Source organism: Pleurodeles waltl, chromosome 5, assembly GCF_031143425.1.
Source record: "Pleurodeles waltl isolate 20211129_DDA chromosome 5, aPleWal1.hap1.20221129, whole genome shotgun sequence".
Taxonomy (NCBI): domain Eukaryota; kingdom Metazoa; phylum Chordata; class Amphibia; order Caudata; family Salamandridae; genus Pleurodeles; species Pleurodeles waltl.
Window position 1 is genome coordinate 1,685,374,542 of NC_090444.1, and position 17,230 is coordinate 1,685,391,771.

Below are 17,230 nucleotides of genomic sequence, written 5' to 3' on the forward strand. Positions count from 1 at the left end.
ATGTTCCTCACATTTCTGTGGCAGAAAGTTCTGGAATCTGAGAGGAGCCACAAATTTCCTTCCACCCAGCGTTCCCCCAAGTCTCCCGATAAAAATGATACCTCACTTGTGTGGGTAGGCCTAGCGCCCGCGACAGGAAACGCCCCAAAGCGCAACGTGGACACATCCACATTTTTGGAAGAAAACAGAGGTGTTTTTTGCGAAGTGCCTACCTGTAGATTTTGGCCTCTAGCTCAGCCGGCACCTAAGGAAACCTACCAAACCTGTACATTTCTGAAAACTAGAGACCTAGGGGAATCCAAGGAGGGGTGACTTGCGGGGCTCGGACCAGGTTCTGTTACCCAGAATCCTTTGCAAACCTCAAAATTTGGCTAAAAAAACACATGTTCCTCACATTTCTGTGGCAGAAAGTTCTGGAATCTGAGAGGAGCCACAAATTTCCTTCCACCCAGCGTTCCCCCAAGTCTCCCGATAAAAATGATACCTCATTTGTGTGGGTAGGCCTAGCGCCCGCTACAGGAAACGCCCCAAAGCGCAACGTGGACACATCCAAATTTTTGGAAGAAAACAGAGGTGTTTTTTGCAAAGTGCCTACCTGTAGATTTTGGCCTCTAGCTCAGCCGGCACCTAGAGAAACCTACCAAACCTGTGCATTTCTGAAAACTAGAGACCTAGGGGAATCCAAGATGGGGTGATTTGCGGGGCTCGGACCAGGTTCTGTTACCCAGAATCCTTTGCAAACCTCAAAATTTGGCTAAAAAAACACATGTTCCTCACATTTCTGTGGCAGAAAGTTCTGGAATCTGAGAGGAGCCACAAATTTCCTTCCACCCAGCGTTCCCCCAAGTCTCCCGATAAAAATGATACCTCACTTGTGTGGGTAGGCCTAGCGTCCGCGACAAGAAACGCCCCAAAGCGCAACGTGGACACATCCAAATTTTTGGAAGAAAACAGAGGTGTTTTTTTGCGAAGTGCCTACCTGTAGATTTTGGCCTCTAGCTCAGCCGGCACCTAGGGAAACCTACCAAACCTGTGCATTTCTGAAAACTAGAGACCTAGGGGAATCCAAGGAGGGGTGACTTGCGGGGCTCGGACCAGGTTCTGTTACCCAGAATCCTTTGCAAACCTCAAAATTTGGCTAAAAAAACACATGTTCCTCACATTTCTGTGGCAGAAAGTTCTGGAATCTGAGAGGAGCCACAAATTTCCTTCCACCCAGCGTTCCCCAAGTCTCCCGATAAAAATGATACCTCACTTGTGTGGGTAGGCCTAGCGCCCGCGACAGGAAACGCCCCAAAGCGCAACGTGGACACATTCAAGTTTTTGGAAGAAAACAGAGGTGTTTTTTGCGAAGTGCCTACCTGTAGATTTTGGCCTCTAGCTCAGCCGGCACCTAGGGAAACCTACCAAACCTGTGCATTTCTGAAAACTAGAGACCTAGGGGAATCCAAGGAGGGGTGACTTGCGGGGCTCGGACCAGGTTCTGTTACCCAGAATCCTTTGCAAACCTCAAAATTTGGCTAAAAAAAACACATGTTCCTCACATTTCTGTGGCAGAAAGTTCTGGAATCTGAGAGGAGCCACAAATTTCCTTCCACCCAGCGTTCCCCCAAATCTCCCGATAAAAATGATACCTCACTTGTGTGGGTAGGCCTAGCGCCCGCTACAGGAAACGCCCCAAAGCGCAACGTGGACACATCCAAATTTTTGGAAGAAAACAGAGGTGTTTTTTGCGAAGTGCCTACCTGTAGATTTTGGCCTCTAGCTCAGCCGGCACCTAGGGAAACCTACCAAACCTGTGCCTTTCTGAAAACTAGAGACCTAGGGGAATCCAAGATGGGGTGACTTGCGGGGCTCGGACCAGGTTCTGTTACCCAGAATCCTTTGCAAACCTCAAAATGTGGCTAAAAAAACACATGTTCCTCACATTTCTGTGGCAGAAAGTTCTGGAATCTGAGAGGAGCCACAAATTTCCTTCCACCCAGCGTTCCCCCAAGTCTCCCGATAAAAATGATACCTCACTTGTGTGGGTAGGCCTAGCGCCCGCGACAGGAAACGCCCCAAAGCGCAACGTGGACACATCCAAATTTTTGGAAGAAAACAGAGGTGTTTTTTGCGAAGTGCCTACCTGTAGATTTTGGCCTCTAGCTCAGCCGGCACCTAGGGAAACCTACCAAACCTGTGCATTTCTGAAAACTAGAGACCTAGGGGAATCCAAGGAGGGGTGACTTGCGCGGCTCGGACCAGGTTCTGTTACCCAGAATCCTTTGCAAACCTCAAAATTTGGCTAAAAAAACACATGTTCCTCACATTTCTGTGGCAGAAAGTTCTGGAATCTGAGAGGAGCCACAAATTTCCTTCCACCCAGCGTTCCCCCAAGTCTCCCGATAAAAATGATACCTCACTTGTGTGGGTAGGCCTAGCGCCCGCGACAGGAAACGCCCCAAAGCGCAACGTGGACACATCCAAGTTTTTGGAAGAAAACAGAGGTGTTTTTTGCGAAGTGCCTACCTGTAGATTTTGGCCTCTAGCTCAGCCGGCACCTAGGGAAACCTACCAAACCTGTGCATTTCTGAAAACTAGAGACCTAGGGGAATCCAAGGAGGGGTGACTTGCGGGGCTCGGACCAGGTTCTGTTACCCAGAATCCTTTGCAAACCTCAAAATGTGGCTAAAAAAACACATGTTCCTCACATTTCTGTGGCAGAAAGTTCTGGAATCTGAGAGGAGCCACAAATTTCCTTCCACCCAGCGTTCCCCCAAGTCTCCCGATAAAAATGATACCTCACTTGTGTGGGTAGGCCTAGCGCCCGCGACAGGAAACGCCCCAAAGCGCAACGTGGACACATCCAAGTTTCTGGAAGAAAACAGAGGTGTTTTTTGCGAAGTGCCTACCTGTAGATTTTGGCCTCTAGCTCAGCCGGCACCTAGGGAAACCTACCAAACCTCTTTTTTCTGAAAGCTAGAGACCTAGGGGAATCCAAGGAGGGGTGACTTGCGGGGCTCGGGCCAGGTTCTGTTACCCAGAATCCTTTGCAAACCTCATAATTTGGCTAAAAAAAACACATGTTCCTCATATTTCTGTGGCAGAAAGTTCTGGAATATGAGAGGAGCCACAAATTTCCTACCACCCAGCGTTCCCCCAAGTCTCCCGATAAAAATGATACCTCACTTGTGTGGGTAGGCCTAGCGCCCGCGACAGGAAACGCCCCAAAGCGCAACGTGGACACATCCAAATTTTTGGAAGAAAACAGAGGTGTTTTTTGCGAAGTGCCTACCTGTAGATTTTGGCCTCTAGCTCAGCCGGCACCTAGGGAAACCTACCAAACCTGTGCATTTTTGAAAACTAGAGACATAGGGGAATCCAAGGAGGGGTGACTTGCCGGGCTCGGACCAGGTTCTGTTACCCAGAATCCTTTGCAAACCTCAATATTTGGCTAAAAAAACACATGTTCCTCACATTTCTGTGGCAGAAAGTGCTGGAATCTGAGAGGAGCCACAAATTTCCTTCCACCCAGCGCTCCCCCAGGTTTCCCGATAAAAATGATACCTCACTTGTGTGGGTAGGCCTAGCGCCCACGAAAGGAAATGGCCCAAAACACAATGTGGACACAACATATTTTTTCACAGAAAACAGAGGTGTTTTTAGCAAAGTGCCTACCTGTGGAGTTTGGCCTCTAGCTCAGCCGGCCCAGGGAGGGGGGGGGGGGGGCAGAAATGCCCTAAAATAAATTTGACTCTCCCCCACCCCTCGAAACCCCCCCTGCCCGGGAACGACCCTTGCCTGCGGGGTCGCTCCCCCTGCGTGACATTGGCGCCAAAAAACAAATCCCCGGTGCCTTGTGGTTTCTGCCCCCTTGGGGGCAGATTGACCTAAAATCGGCCAATCTGCCCCCAAGGGGGGCAGAAATGGCCTAAAAACAATTTGCCCCCAGGGCAGCAACCCTTGCCTGATGGGTCGCTACCCATCTCTGAAAAAAGAAAAAAAATATATATATATATATTTTTTTTGCCCTGGCGCCTAGAGGGTTCTGCGCCCCCCTGGGGGCAGAAATGGCCTAAAATAAATTTGCCCCCCCCAACCCCCACCCCCCCCCGGAGCGACCCTTGCCTACGGGGTCGCTCCCCCTGCGTGACATTGGCACCAAAAAACAAATCCCAGGTGCCTAGTGGTTTCTGCCCCCTTGGGGGCAGATTGACCTAAAATCGGCCAATCTGCCCCCAAGGGGGGCAGAAATGGCCTAAATACAATTTGCCCCCCAGGGGAGCGACCCTTGCCTGATGGGTCGCTCGCCATCTCTAAAAAAACAAACAAACAAAAAAAAAAACACAATTTTTTTTCCCCCTGGCGCCTAGAGGTTTCTGCCCCCCCTGGGGGCAGAAATGGCCTAAAATAAATTTGCCCCCCCCCCCCCACACCCCCGGGAGCGACCCTTGCCTACGGGGTCGCTCCCCCTGTGTGACATTGGCGCCAAAAAACAAATCCCCGGTGCCTAGTGATTTCTACCCCCTTGGGGGCAGATTGACCTAAACTCGGCCAATCTGCCCCCAGGGGGGCAGAAATGGTCTAAATACAATTTGCCCCCCTGGGGAGCGACCCTTGCCTGATGGGTCGCTCCCCATCTCTAAAAAAACAAACAAACAAAAACAAAAAAAACACAAAAAAAAAATTTGCCCTGGCGCCTAGAGGTTTCTGCCCCCAGGGGGGGCAGAAATGGCCTAAAATAAATTCCCCCCCCCCAGGGATCGACCCTTGTCTAAGGGGTCGCTCCCCTTCCGTGAAATTCACGCAAAGAAAAAACTCCCTGGTGTCTATTGGTTTCTGCCCCCCTTGGGGGCAGATTGGCCTCATCAAAATAGGCCAATCTGCCCCCAAGGGGGGCAGAAATGGCCTAAATATAATTTTCCCCCAAGGGGAGCGACCCTTGCCTAAGGGGTCGCTCCCCACCTAAAAAAATAAAATGAAACATAAAATAAAAAATAGGCCGATCTGCCCCCAGGGGGGGCAAAAAGGCCTTCCCAAAAAAATGCCCCCCATGGGAGCGACCCTTGCCCAAGGGGTCGCTCCCTTATGTAAATTTCAATAAAAATAAAAAAAATCCCTGGTGTCTAGTGGGGTTTCAAAAGCCGGATTGCAAGCAAGCAATCCGGCTTTTGAAACCCTCGGAGAGACTTCAAAGGGAAGGAAATACTTTTCCTTCCCTTTGAAGCCCCTCCGGGCCTCCCCCAGTGATTGAAAGACAAATGCTTTTGCATTTCTCTTTCAATCGCGGGGAGGCCCCTGTGACAAATCAGCGCGCGCTCACGCGCTGACGTCACAGAGGGGGGGCGGGGGTGGAAGGGGAAGGTGTTCCCCTTCCATCCCCGCCTTGGGGGGGAGAGGGGTGCACGGGGGGCGCGCTAGCGCTCCCCCAAGTTCCCCTGTGCCTAGGACGAGATGATCTCGTCCAAGGCACAGGGGAACTGTAGCCTTGGACGAGATCATCTCGTCCAAGGCACCGAACCGGTTAAAGAGATGCCTTTGAAATGCACAAGGTCCCTGCCCTTCCTTCCCTGGGTGTAGACACTCTAAAGGGGGCCATGCAGCCCTTTGTGTGTGGAGAGGCGCAGGCCTATTCAGGTGTGTCAGCTCCTCCCTCCCATCTAGCCCAGTAAGACATCAACCTGGTGATGGGCCATCAGGATCCAAATGCCACACCTAAGCTCCCTTGTGTGTGACTGTCTAGAGGGAATGCACAAAGCCCAGTTGTCATCCATTCCATATGTTTATTTAGAGACAGACAGAGGCACAGAATGGTTAAAGTAACAAAATCCCAACTTTTTAAAAGTGGCATTTTCAGACCTACAATTTAAAATCCAACTTGACCATAAGCTGTCATTTTAAATTATGAGTCCTGAGACACCAAAGTTCAAATTTATTTTTTGAATTGGAAGTTGCACTTAACGGATGCTTCAAGCTAACCTCAATGTTAACCTATCAGAGATATAGGCCTTGCAGTAGTGAAAAACACATTTACCAGTTTTTCACTACTAGGACATGTTAAACTTAAAAAACTTAAAAGTACATGTCCCAAAAATTTAAATACACTGCACCCTGCCATTGGTGCCAAGTAAGTCCTACCTTAGGGGTGACAGAAATGTACTAAAAAGAAAGGTTTCGGTCTGGCAAGTGGGTGCACTTGCCAGATCAAAATGGCAGTTTAAAACTTCACACAGGCTCTGCAGTGGCCGACCTGAGACTCATTAAAAGGGCTACTCTTATGGGTGACATAATCAGTGCTGCAGGCCCAATAGTAGCATTTAATTTACACACACTGGGCACACAGAGTGCACTGTGTTAGGGACATACAAGTAAATTAATTATGCGAATTGTGGATAAGCCAATGTCAACGTCAACATGTTTAGAGCACAAGGCATCTGCATTTTAGCACTGGTCAGCAATGGTAAAGTCCCCAGAATCCCAAAGCCAGCAAACATGAGGTCAGAAAAACAGGAGGTCAGAAGGTAAAAAGTCAGGGGAACCCACACCAAGGATGCCAGTTCTAACAGCTTGATTGCGACCAGTGCCAGAGCAGGTCAGGATAATGGCCATATGATGGTCAAGGACTTGTCAATATGGAGTTGTTATATAGTGGCTTTTTTTTCATTGTGTACTAATAATAACAGCTGAAAAATGCATAATTCATTGAGGGTAGTATGGATGATTAAACAATTGCGTAGGGAAGTACTTCTTTCTAGTAATTTTGAAGTATTTCATTATTTATACTAAGGTCAAATTATACTTCAGGTCAGAAAGCTCTAGTGAGCTGTAAACGTAGGTGATGGAGAAGGCAATTCCTCATTCTCTGAAGACAAGGGCGAAGATGGAGCATCAATGGCTGGACAGATGTACCACCTCTGCATGACCAAATCCCGTCTTCAGTTTTGTTATGCATTTGTTGTGTAAGTAAGGATTTGTAACTCATTACTAGACACTGTCTTCAGACTATACTGTGAGGTTTTGTGTGAGGGTTGTATGTGTGTTGGAAATAGCCCTTCTGCAGGGTTGTCCCCTGACTTTTTGCCTTCCTCCTTCTCTTTTTCTGACCTCATTTTTGCTGGTTTTTAGACTCTGCGCACTTTACCACTGTTAACCAGTGCTAAAGTGCATATGGTCTCTCCCTTTAAACATGGTAACATTGGATCATACCCAATTGGACTATTTAATTTACTTATAAGTCCCTAGTAGAAGGCACTATATGTGCCCAGGGCTTGTAGATTAAATGCTACTAGTGGGCCTGCAGCACTGATTGTGCCACCCACTTAAGTAGCCCCTTAACTCTGTCTCAGGCCTACCATTGCAAGGCATGTGTGTGCAGTTTCACTGCCACTTCGACTTGGCATTTAAAAGTACTTGTACTTGTACTTCTACATATAAGTCACCCCTAAGGTGTACCCTAGGTAACCCCTAAGGCAGGGTGCTGTGTGGGTAAAAGGCAGGACATGTACCTGTGTAGTTTACATGTCTTGGTAGTGTAAAACTCCTAAATTCGTTTTTACACTACTGTGAGGCCTGCTCCCTTCAGAGGCTAACATTGGGGCTGCCCTCATACATTGTTGGAGTGGTAGCTGCTGATCTGAAAGGAGTAGGAAGGTCATATTTAGTATGGCCAGAATGATAATACAAAATCCTGCTGACTGGTGAAGTTGGATTTAATATTACTATTTTAGAAATGCCACTTTTAGAAAGTGAGCATTTGTCTGCAGTTAAATCTTTCTGTGCCTTACAATCCACGTCTGGCTGGGTTTAGTTGACAGCTCCTTGTGCATTCACTCAGACACACCCCAAACACAGGATACACAGCCACACTTGCATACATCTGCATTTTGAATGGGTCTTCCTTGGCTGGGAGGGTGGAGGGCCTGCTCTCACACAAAGGACTGCCATACCCCCTGCTGGGACCCTGGCAGACAGGATTGAACTGAAAGGGGACCTAGTGCACTTCTAAGCCACTCTTTGAAGTCTCCCCACACTTCAAAGGAACATTTGGGTATAAAAACAGGACCTCTGCCCTACCACCTCAGACACTTCCTGGAGAAGAAACTTGTAACCAGAACCTGCCTCCTGCCAAGAAGAACTGCCTGGCTGCCCAAAGGACTCACCTGACTGCTTTCTGTGAAGGACTGCTGCCTTGCTATTGCCCTGCTGCCTTGCTGCTCTCTGGCTGTGGTGAAGAAGTGCTCTCCAAGGGCTTGGATAGAGCTTGCCTCCTGTTCTCTGAAGTCTCAGGACCAAAAAGACTTCTCTCTTGCAACTGGACTCCTTGTGTGGCGAAAATTCGCCGCACAGCTTTCTAAAACCGATGCACAGCCTGTCCTGCGGTGAGAAATTCACTGCACGCCGAACCGGAACGACGCAAGGAAAAGATCGACGCGGCGCCTGCGTTGCGACCAGAACTTCAACGCACGGCCCACCGGATCGACGCACAGCCGACCTGGGACGACGCAGCCCGACTTCCAGAGGGGAAATCGACACAGCGCCTGCCGTGCGGGAGAAATTTCCCTGCAACGCCCTCCGGAACGACGCAGAGCTTGTCATAAGAGCAGAATTCCACGCACAGACCCCGGGGCGTCTGAAAATCCCGCAACCCGAAGAGGATCCACGACCGAGCACCGGAAATCAACGCACAGCCGTCCCTGCGTGGAAACTAAACGATGCATCGACCGTGTGCGGCCCGAGAAATCAACGCACACCCTTTTGTTTCCACGCTTCTCCTCCTCTGCGGCCCTTTGCAGGGATTTTTTATGCAAACCAGGTACTTGGTGCTTGAAAAAGACTTTGCTTTTAAAAGACTTAAGATACTTTATATCACTTTTCACTGATATCTCTACATTTCGTTTGCATCTTTGATCATTTGACCTGCAACTATTTCTTAAAAATCGCTATTTCTGACTCGCAAAAGTCCTTCTTGGTACATCTGGCCCCTAGTTTTTCATATTTTTTCCTCACCAGATTCATCATTAGTCCATTACTGTGAGCATTTTGTACAGTGTGTGTGTGTATGGATGGAAATGAAATTTCTACCATCTAAATCTATTCTGTGTCAATTGTCAGGCTTCAATAATTCAACATTAAGGTTGTTCATTGCAAAACTACTAGTCACTAATGTACCTTGATATAAGAGCTGATCTATAATAGCTTTAATATTATAGTAGCTTCTGGTTTCAAATAACATTGAGCCTGAACTTTAGGCTCATTCATAAAGGGAATCACATATGTAACAGACACTTTGTCCCACTCCCCTTGGTTTCTGTACAATGCAAGAGGCACTTTCAAAGCCCACTCACAAGCATATTTCTCATGAGTTCTTCAGCTACTAATGATGAAAATGCTGGCATTATTACATCCTCCCCACAGGGTGCACCCCGAATAAAATTAGAGGGCAGTCATCCTCTGCAAGGATGTGGCCATAATTCAAATAAGGTCAGAATATAGTTTTTATTTCGCACAATATGTTCCCATCAATTCGTATTTCTATATTAGAAAATAACATCTCAACCTGCATGTGTTCACCACCATATGCTCCTTGAGAGTCTGGTGAACTATCATCACTTCTAATACACTGCCCAGAAACTCTATCAACCAAGTTTTGTTCTGCAGCCGTATCCATAGTTTGTAGGGCATGTTCTTTGCTAGACCTGCAACTTTCCTCTTTTTAAAGTAAGCGTTTGAGTCAGCACCTGTCTCTTCTGCCTTGCCACCAACATCAGATTTACATGCTTGTTAGAAATGAGGTCTCTAGTTGGCAGAATGTCAAAATTGGGACCACAATCCTAGTCAGGGTAAGTCACACACAATCCAAATTATCCTGTGCCCACCCTCTGGTAGCTAGGCACTGAGCAGTCAGGCTAAACTTAGAAGGCAATTTGTAAAGTATGTGTGCAATAAATCATACAGTAACACAGTGAAACACCACACAGGTTTAGAAAAATATAAGATATTTATCTTGTTAAATTAAGGTCAAAAAGATAAAGATTCAATAAGCACAAGTTCACATATCACTTTTGCAAGATTAAAAAGTTTTAAATCTTAGAAATCAACAGCTGTCTCTTATTTGCACAAAGTACCTGGTTTGCATTAAAAATAACACGCATGGCAGAGGAGGAGATGTGTGGAAAAATAGGGTGTGCGGCGGAATTTCCGGCAAGTCACCGATGATGCGTCATTTCTTTCCACACTGCAAGGGGCTTTGCGTCAATTTCTGTCTTGGTTCCTCACTGAGATGCGGGGATCTGTTTGATGCCCAGTGGCCATGCGTGGAAATCCTGGACGTGTGGGACACAGTCACAGGCGTTGCATCGATCCGGTATGGCAATGCGTCAAATTGTCTGTCGCATGGCAGGTGCTGCATTGATTTTTTACTCAGGAAGTCAGGCTGCGTCATTCCGGTTCGGCTGTGCGTCGATCCGGTAGGCTGTGCGACAAATTTTCAGTCGCAAGGCAGGCGCTGCGTCCATTTTTCACTCGGGAAGTCGGGCTGTGTCATTCCAGTTTGGCTGTGCAACGATTTTCTTGTCACAAGGCAGGCCTTGCATCGTTTCCGCCCGGCTGTGCATCAATTTTTGGTGCACAAGGAGTTCCTTGAAGAGATGATGTTTTTTTGGCCCTCAGACTTCAGAAAACAAGAGGCAAGCTCAATCCAAGCCCTTGGAGAACACTTCTCAGCAACAATAGAGGGCAGCAGGGCAACAGAGCGACAGCAGGACAGCAGTCCTTCTCAGCAAAGCAGTCCAGGTGAGTCCTTTAAGCAGCAAGGCAGTTCCCCTTGACATGTTACAAGTTCAGGTCCAGATCTGTCTGTTTGGTGGGGTCAGGGACCCAGTTTATATACCCAAAAAGGCCTTTGAAGTGGGGGAAACTTTAAAGAGTGGTTTTGAAATGCACAAGGTCCCCTTTCTGTACAGGTTTGCCTGCCAGGGCCCCAGTAGGGGGTTTGGCAGTCCATTGTGTTGGGGCAAGCCAATAGCCTTTGAAATGTAAGTGTCAGGCCCTCCACCCTCACAGCCCAGGAAGACCCATTCAGTATGCATATGAGTTCAGGTGTGACTGAGTATCCTGTGTTTGTGGTTGCCTGGGTGAAATGCACAAGGGAGCTGTCAACCAGCCCAGCCCAGTCATGGATTGGAGACAGGCTGTAAGGCACAGATGGATTTTAAGTGCATAGAAAGGATCACTTTCTAAAAGTGGCATTTCTAAAATAGTAATATAAAATTCAACCTCACCAATAAGTAGGATTTTCTATTACCATTCTGGCCATACTAAATATTACCTGGTTACCCCTTTCTGATCAGAATCTACCACTCACAAAGTATACGAGGGTAGCCCGAATACTATCCTATGAAAGGAGCAGGCCTCACAGCAGTAGAAAACGAATTTAGGAGTTTTCCACTACCATGACAGATTAAACACCCATGTACCTGTCCTGCCTTTTACATACATAGCACCCTGCCCTATGGGTTGCCTAGGGCCTACCTTAGAGGTGACTTAAATGTACAAAAAGGAGAGTTTAAGGCTTGGCACATACATTTAAATGCCAAGTCGAAGTGGCAGAGAAACTGCACACACAGGCCTTACAATGGCAAGCCTGAGATATGGTTAAGGGGTTACTTATGTGGGTGGCACAACCAGTGCTGCAAGCCAACTAGTAGCATTCAATTTACAGGCCCCGGGCACATGTAGTGCACTTTACTAAGGACTTACAAGTAAATCAAATATGCCAATGGAGAATGAACCAATGTTACCATGTTTAAGGGAGAGAGCATATGCACTTTAGCAGTGGTTAGCAGTGGTAAAGTGAACAGAGTCATAAAACCAGCAAAACCATTGTCAGAAAAGTGGAGGAAGGCAGGCAAAAAGTTGGTGGATGACCACCCTAAGGCTATCCGGTCTAACAATGCTGATTTTCTTTTTGGTTTGACATACTTGTCTTTTCTGCATTACTTTGTCGATTTCTTTATGTCCTTTCGCAGTGTCCATTGTTCTGAAAAGAAGAGGAAGAATGACTGACTATTAGAATACAATTACTGTTGGCGTTTTAATGAATTAGAAATATATGTGTGCTTAATATTGTGAGCTGTTTCCAAGTGAAATGTAAAAGTTAAGAACTGTTATTATGACTTAATGCTAAGTAGGACCCAACTAGGCCTTGACTCCATCTTCTAAAATATGGCTGGCTGCTGACTATATAAAATTCCTTGTGTGTTTACATTTCTCATTGATACCACATGCAGTAAATATGCACTGTCAATTTTGTTATGACATGTTGTTCTCGAAACACTTGGGAGGAAGCCTATGTTACCTTCAAGGCTCTTCCTGCTAGCATACTGTATTGCATGCAGTTTGTTTTGTTACAGGATAATATTAGGTGAGTTCCATATCAGAAAGCTGGGAAACCATATAGGTTTACTAAAATAGTACCTAATAAACCTAAGGTATCATAACCCACAGAAGTGTGAAATTCCACAATTATTTTTCAAAGTTCCCTTTTTGTGATTCTGAAGAAGAGCTGCTGCTAGCCACTGGCACACTGCCAGAACTGTGACTTTTCCCTAGATATTACTCAGGACTATTGAGGAAATTGTCTCTAAATTGACCATCAATTATAATCATACATCCAAAGCAGATGCTGCTCCAGACTCATTCTGTACTTGTTTTAATACCTCTTGTTGGACCACAAAGGAGGGTATACCATGCATAGTACTGTAGATACTAACAAGTACCACTCCCCAAGGGTTACAGTCCTCTACAGATTGTACCTTTCCAAGGGGAAGACACATGGTCAAACTTCTGCACCTACCTTAGGGTACTGTATGCGGTTAGACCACTTCCAACTGGTTGGTCTTACAAGCAATCCAGAATGAAATGTTGTGTGTAGCCAAACAATACATAAGTAACTGTCTTATCATGGTATCAGAATATAGCATATACTCAGCCATTATCAGCACTTACAGAGTATTCTGAAATAAAATAGGAGTCACTAAACAAGAAAACATAAAACATCTTCTGAGAGCAAAGGCAAGTATGAGATTTATACATCTTCAAAGACAGGCTGGCCCTTCTATAAACTGAATGATCTTGTTTGGCTGTTGTAGCAATTTCACCTTTTCTCCATGCTCACTCCAGATATTTTGATTTTTTCAGTACCTATTTTTGATAGGTGTAGGACTCTATGCACTTTGCTACTGCTAAACAGTTGAACAATGCCTGGTGCTTGTGCTTCCTCCCTAGATAAAATGCCATGCATATGACCTCACTTTTTGGCTTATTTAATGCCCCCATACGTCTATTCTAAATGGTACTCTAAGTGCACCTGTGGCATGGAAAGTTAAATGTCATATGTAGGCTGCAGTGTGTACTTACACCATCTATATATGATAAAAATCTATATCTGTCAGGAGCACCACTGTGCAGTCTAAATGTACTATAGTGACACATGGCAGGGACAAATGCCTTTGCCATGTAGACATATTTTGAAATATTCATAAGTCACCAGCAGAATTGCTTTTTACGTCCATAGTACAGAGTGCTAATTGTAAAAATAGGGCACACTTCATATTGACAATAGTGTGCTTTCACAGTAAAATAAAATTTCATTTTACAGGTCTAGCCTGACCTTTCCCCAACAGTCCTAAGTGGGATTAAAATGATTATTTCCTACTGCCACATAGGAAAAGACTAGAAAAATGTTTCAACGTTTTTCCTTGCTTTGTTTGACTTTGTTGACTTAATAGTAAAATCAGATTTTTGATACCTTTAGCAGAAAAGTAACTTTGTTCCAATGTACTTTAGGCTACCTGAGCCAAAACTGGCTTAAAATCAGGTCTGTCATTCATCATATGTTCAGAGCAAGAGTATACATCCATGTCTGGGAGACCTAATGAACTTGGCTAAGAGTACAATGGCTTGCCTCCAGGCCCAGGAAAGACAAATGGGTTTATCTGCTGGCCACCTAGCAGGTTCTAGCTATCTGACAGTGGACAGGAACAGTTGTCACAAGAAAAGGGGGGCTACAGCACTACCTATTTTCACTAGGAAGGCCATGGACAAATTATTCTATTCATCCGCAGGACCCTCATAGGGAGTTAGGCTCCAGTCACAATAAGAGGGAAAATGAGTTGTGACTCTGTCAGTTAGGGGAGTGGCCACAAACCTGAAGTCAGGCCTGCTTGGTGGCAGCTGCAATCCAACATCGTGAAATTTTACAGTAAGGCAATGAGGAACTGCTGTAAAAGGAGGCAGGGAGAATGCAAAAACATTTTTATGATTGGGCTGTAGCATTCATCTAATCACTGGGTAGAGCACAGGATAAATTTGCCACCTCCAACACAATTGCTTTGAACATTCCTGGTCCTGGGAGTACTTCATCTGAAGAAGGCCTTGCTGGAAAAAGATTCCTGTCTCCTGCTGGAAGAAAAGCAAGCACTCCTGCATCCTGCTGGCACCAAGAGACTGGCCCTGAGCTCAAAGGGTCAACTGGTTTACTGTTTACCTGCTTCATGCTTACAAAATGCAGAAGCACTGTTGACTCTAAGAGGGCCCATATGATTAAAGAGGACTAGACTAGCAGGATACCTGGCTGGAGAGAGACCTGATGCCTAGAAAAATTCGACTGAGGTACTAGAGGCTGTAGGACTGACCAGAATAAACTTTTCCACAGTTGGAGACTAAGGGCCTGATTTAGAGTTGGCAGATGGGGTTACTCCATCACAAACCTGGCGGATACCCCACCTGCCATATTGCAGTTCTATTATATCCTATGGACATCGTAATACAGCAGGTGGGATATCCGTCCTGTTTGTGATGAAGCTACCAGTCCACCAAGCTCTAAATCAGGCTCTAAGTATGTGGAAGTATAGGAAAACCCTTAACCAACTTAACCCACTTGATTTATATGACATCTGCTCCATAGCAGTTGGCCATAAATTGCACCTAGGTCCTGGTCCACTGTGAACTGTTATTTTCCCATAGTGCTTAACTTTTTCTATGAACGTTTTGCCTTAAACATTTAAAAAGTCAAAAGTCTGGTTCTGCTTAACATACTTTGATGATCTTCATGCACTTTTGCTCATTAAACTTTTCTCAAATTTTCTAAATTGTTTTCAAAATGTTATTGTTTTGACTTCTTTACTTTCAAATTGTTGATACTGCATGAACTTAGCACACACCCTTTTGGGGATTGCCTGCTGCTTATGTCACAGATACTAGGGGTTGAGCAGAAATTGTCTCAGAACTGTGTTTTAATATAAACAGAGTAGGCTTATTGAATTGGCAGGATTGACCCCACCCAAATCAATAACTATTTCTGACATCTTTCCTCACATATTCTATACATTGGTTCCCATGCTAGGTTCCTTTCCTGATTTGTGGGTCCTTTCAAGATCACTGGCTGCTAGACCTGACACACAAAGGTGGTGTTTCCCCAATATTTATTGTTTTTTGCAGATTCCTCACCCCCCACCCCATGTCCTTAGGGCCCTGGGCACTTTCCCACTGCAAGTGCAGTGGAAAAGTGCATGTGTGCCTTCCTGCATATGTTGGGAAGTGGAGCAGGCCTAGGTGTGCCCAATAGCACCTATGGTGCTTTAAACATGTAACTGGCCTAACTTATCAGGTCTGTGTGTGCACTTGCACATTTGGACCTTCTAAACATGTGTCCAGCCTGCCAATGCAGGTGTGTATGTGCACAAGGGCACGTATACCCAGTGGGTGAAGAATACTTGTGTGTTTTCACTGCATAGGAGAGTTGCTCTGCCCATAGGATAACATGGGGGAAGTATTACTATTATTTCAAGCTGCAACAATAGATTGCAGCAGAGAAGTCTCATGTTGTTTACTATCATTTGATTCATCTTGACAAACCTCTTTCTATTGTAAAGGTGGTTTTGTCAATAATCATGGGAAAAATGCCACTTCTAGAAAGACCTTTGCCATTTGTGGGCTTGGCTGGATAGATTGGAGGGAGAGGTCTGACATTTGGCCCCTCGAAGCCAGATCATGGCCCCACTAAAGATTAAGATTTGCCTTCCACAGCCCCATGCAGAAAGGACTGAAATTTAGGAGAGACATCTGTGGTTCAAAGGGGATCCCTCTGAACATCCCCCAACTTCAAAGGCACACTACATTATAACTACTAGTGTCCCACTGCAAGGAGAGATACACCTGCAGGTATGTGGTGCACACTGCCAGAAGAACCAGTCCCTATGAAGGGGCTGTGCACTCCTTTTGCACTGTGGCTGGCCTAAGCAAATTAGGTTGTGGTTGCTGCTGTACGGCACTCTGAAATGTGGTCTCCAAGAGCTTGCCCCCTATTCTTGGTGGAGGTCTCACGGACAACAAAGACCTCCTAAAAGGGACCTACACATTCTACCTGTGTCATCTGGAAAGCAGTGCCCTCCTATGTGCCTACATCGTCTGCGGGACATCACCTGGTAGCAGCGGTGTGGGTGTGGAACCAAGTATTGCACCTGGAGACCAGATGAGCCTACTGCAGATCTTTCAAAGTACTGCCCACATTCAAGGAGTGTGGCCCTTTATCGTGGGGCCACTACACACGTAAGTATCTGGTTGGTGATGAGCAGATTCAAAGGTTGCGGGACCCCATGTGGTCCGCCTTTGTCTAGCATGACACATTTCTCTCATGCGACACCCAGCTGCATGCTCATTGCATGAGGTGTCTGATTTACTGGTTGTGACCCTCTGAGGTGGGGGTGTACCCAGAGCAGGTTGCATTCTATCTCGTGTGGCACCCCTGAACTTGTGTCTCTGTGTGTGTGACCAGATTTGTCTGGTACAACTCAAGTCATTGCACACCAGATGTTGTGCCTCATTCCAGGTAGGTACGACATTAGTAACTTTCTGTGTGTGATCGGATTTGTCTGGTGTGACCCAAGCCATTGCACACCAGACATTGTGCCTCATTCCAGGGAGGTACAGCATTGGCAACTTTCCATGTGTGATCAGATCTGTCTGATGTGACTCAAGACATCGCACACCACACATTGTGCCTCATTCCACAAAGTTATGGCATTGGTAACTGTCCATGTGTAATTGGATTTGTCTGGTGCGACTCAAGTCAGCACCCACCAGATGTGGTGCTCATTCCAGGGAGGCCCGGCATTAGTAACTTCCTGTGTGTGACCAGACATGTCTTGTGTGTCTGAAGTAATTGCACCTCAGACATGGTTCCTCATTC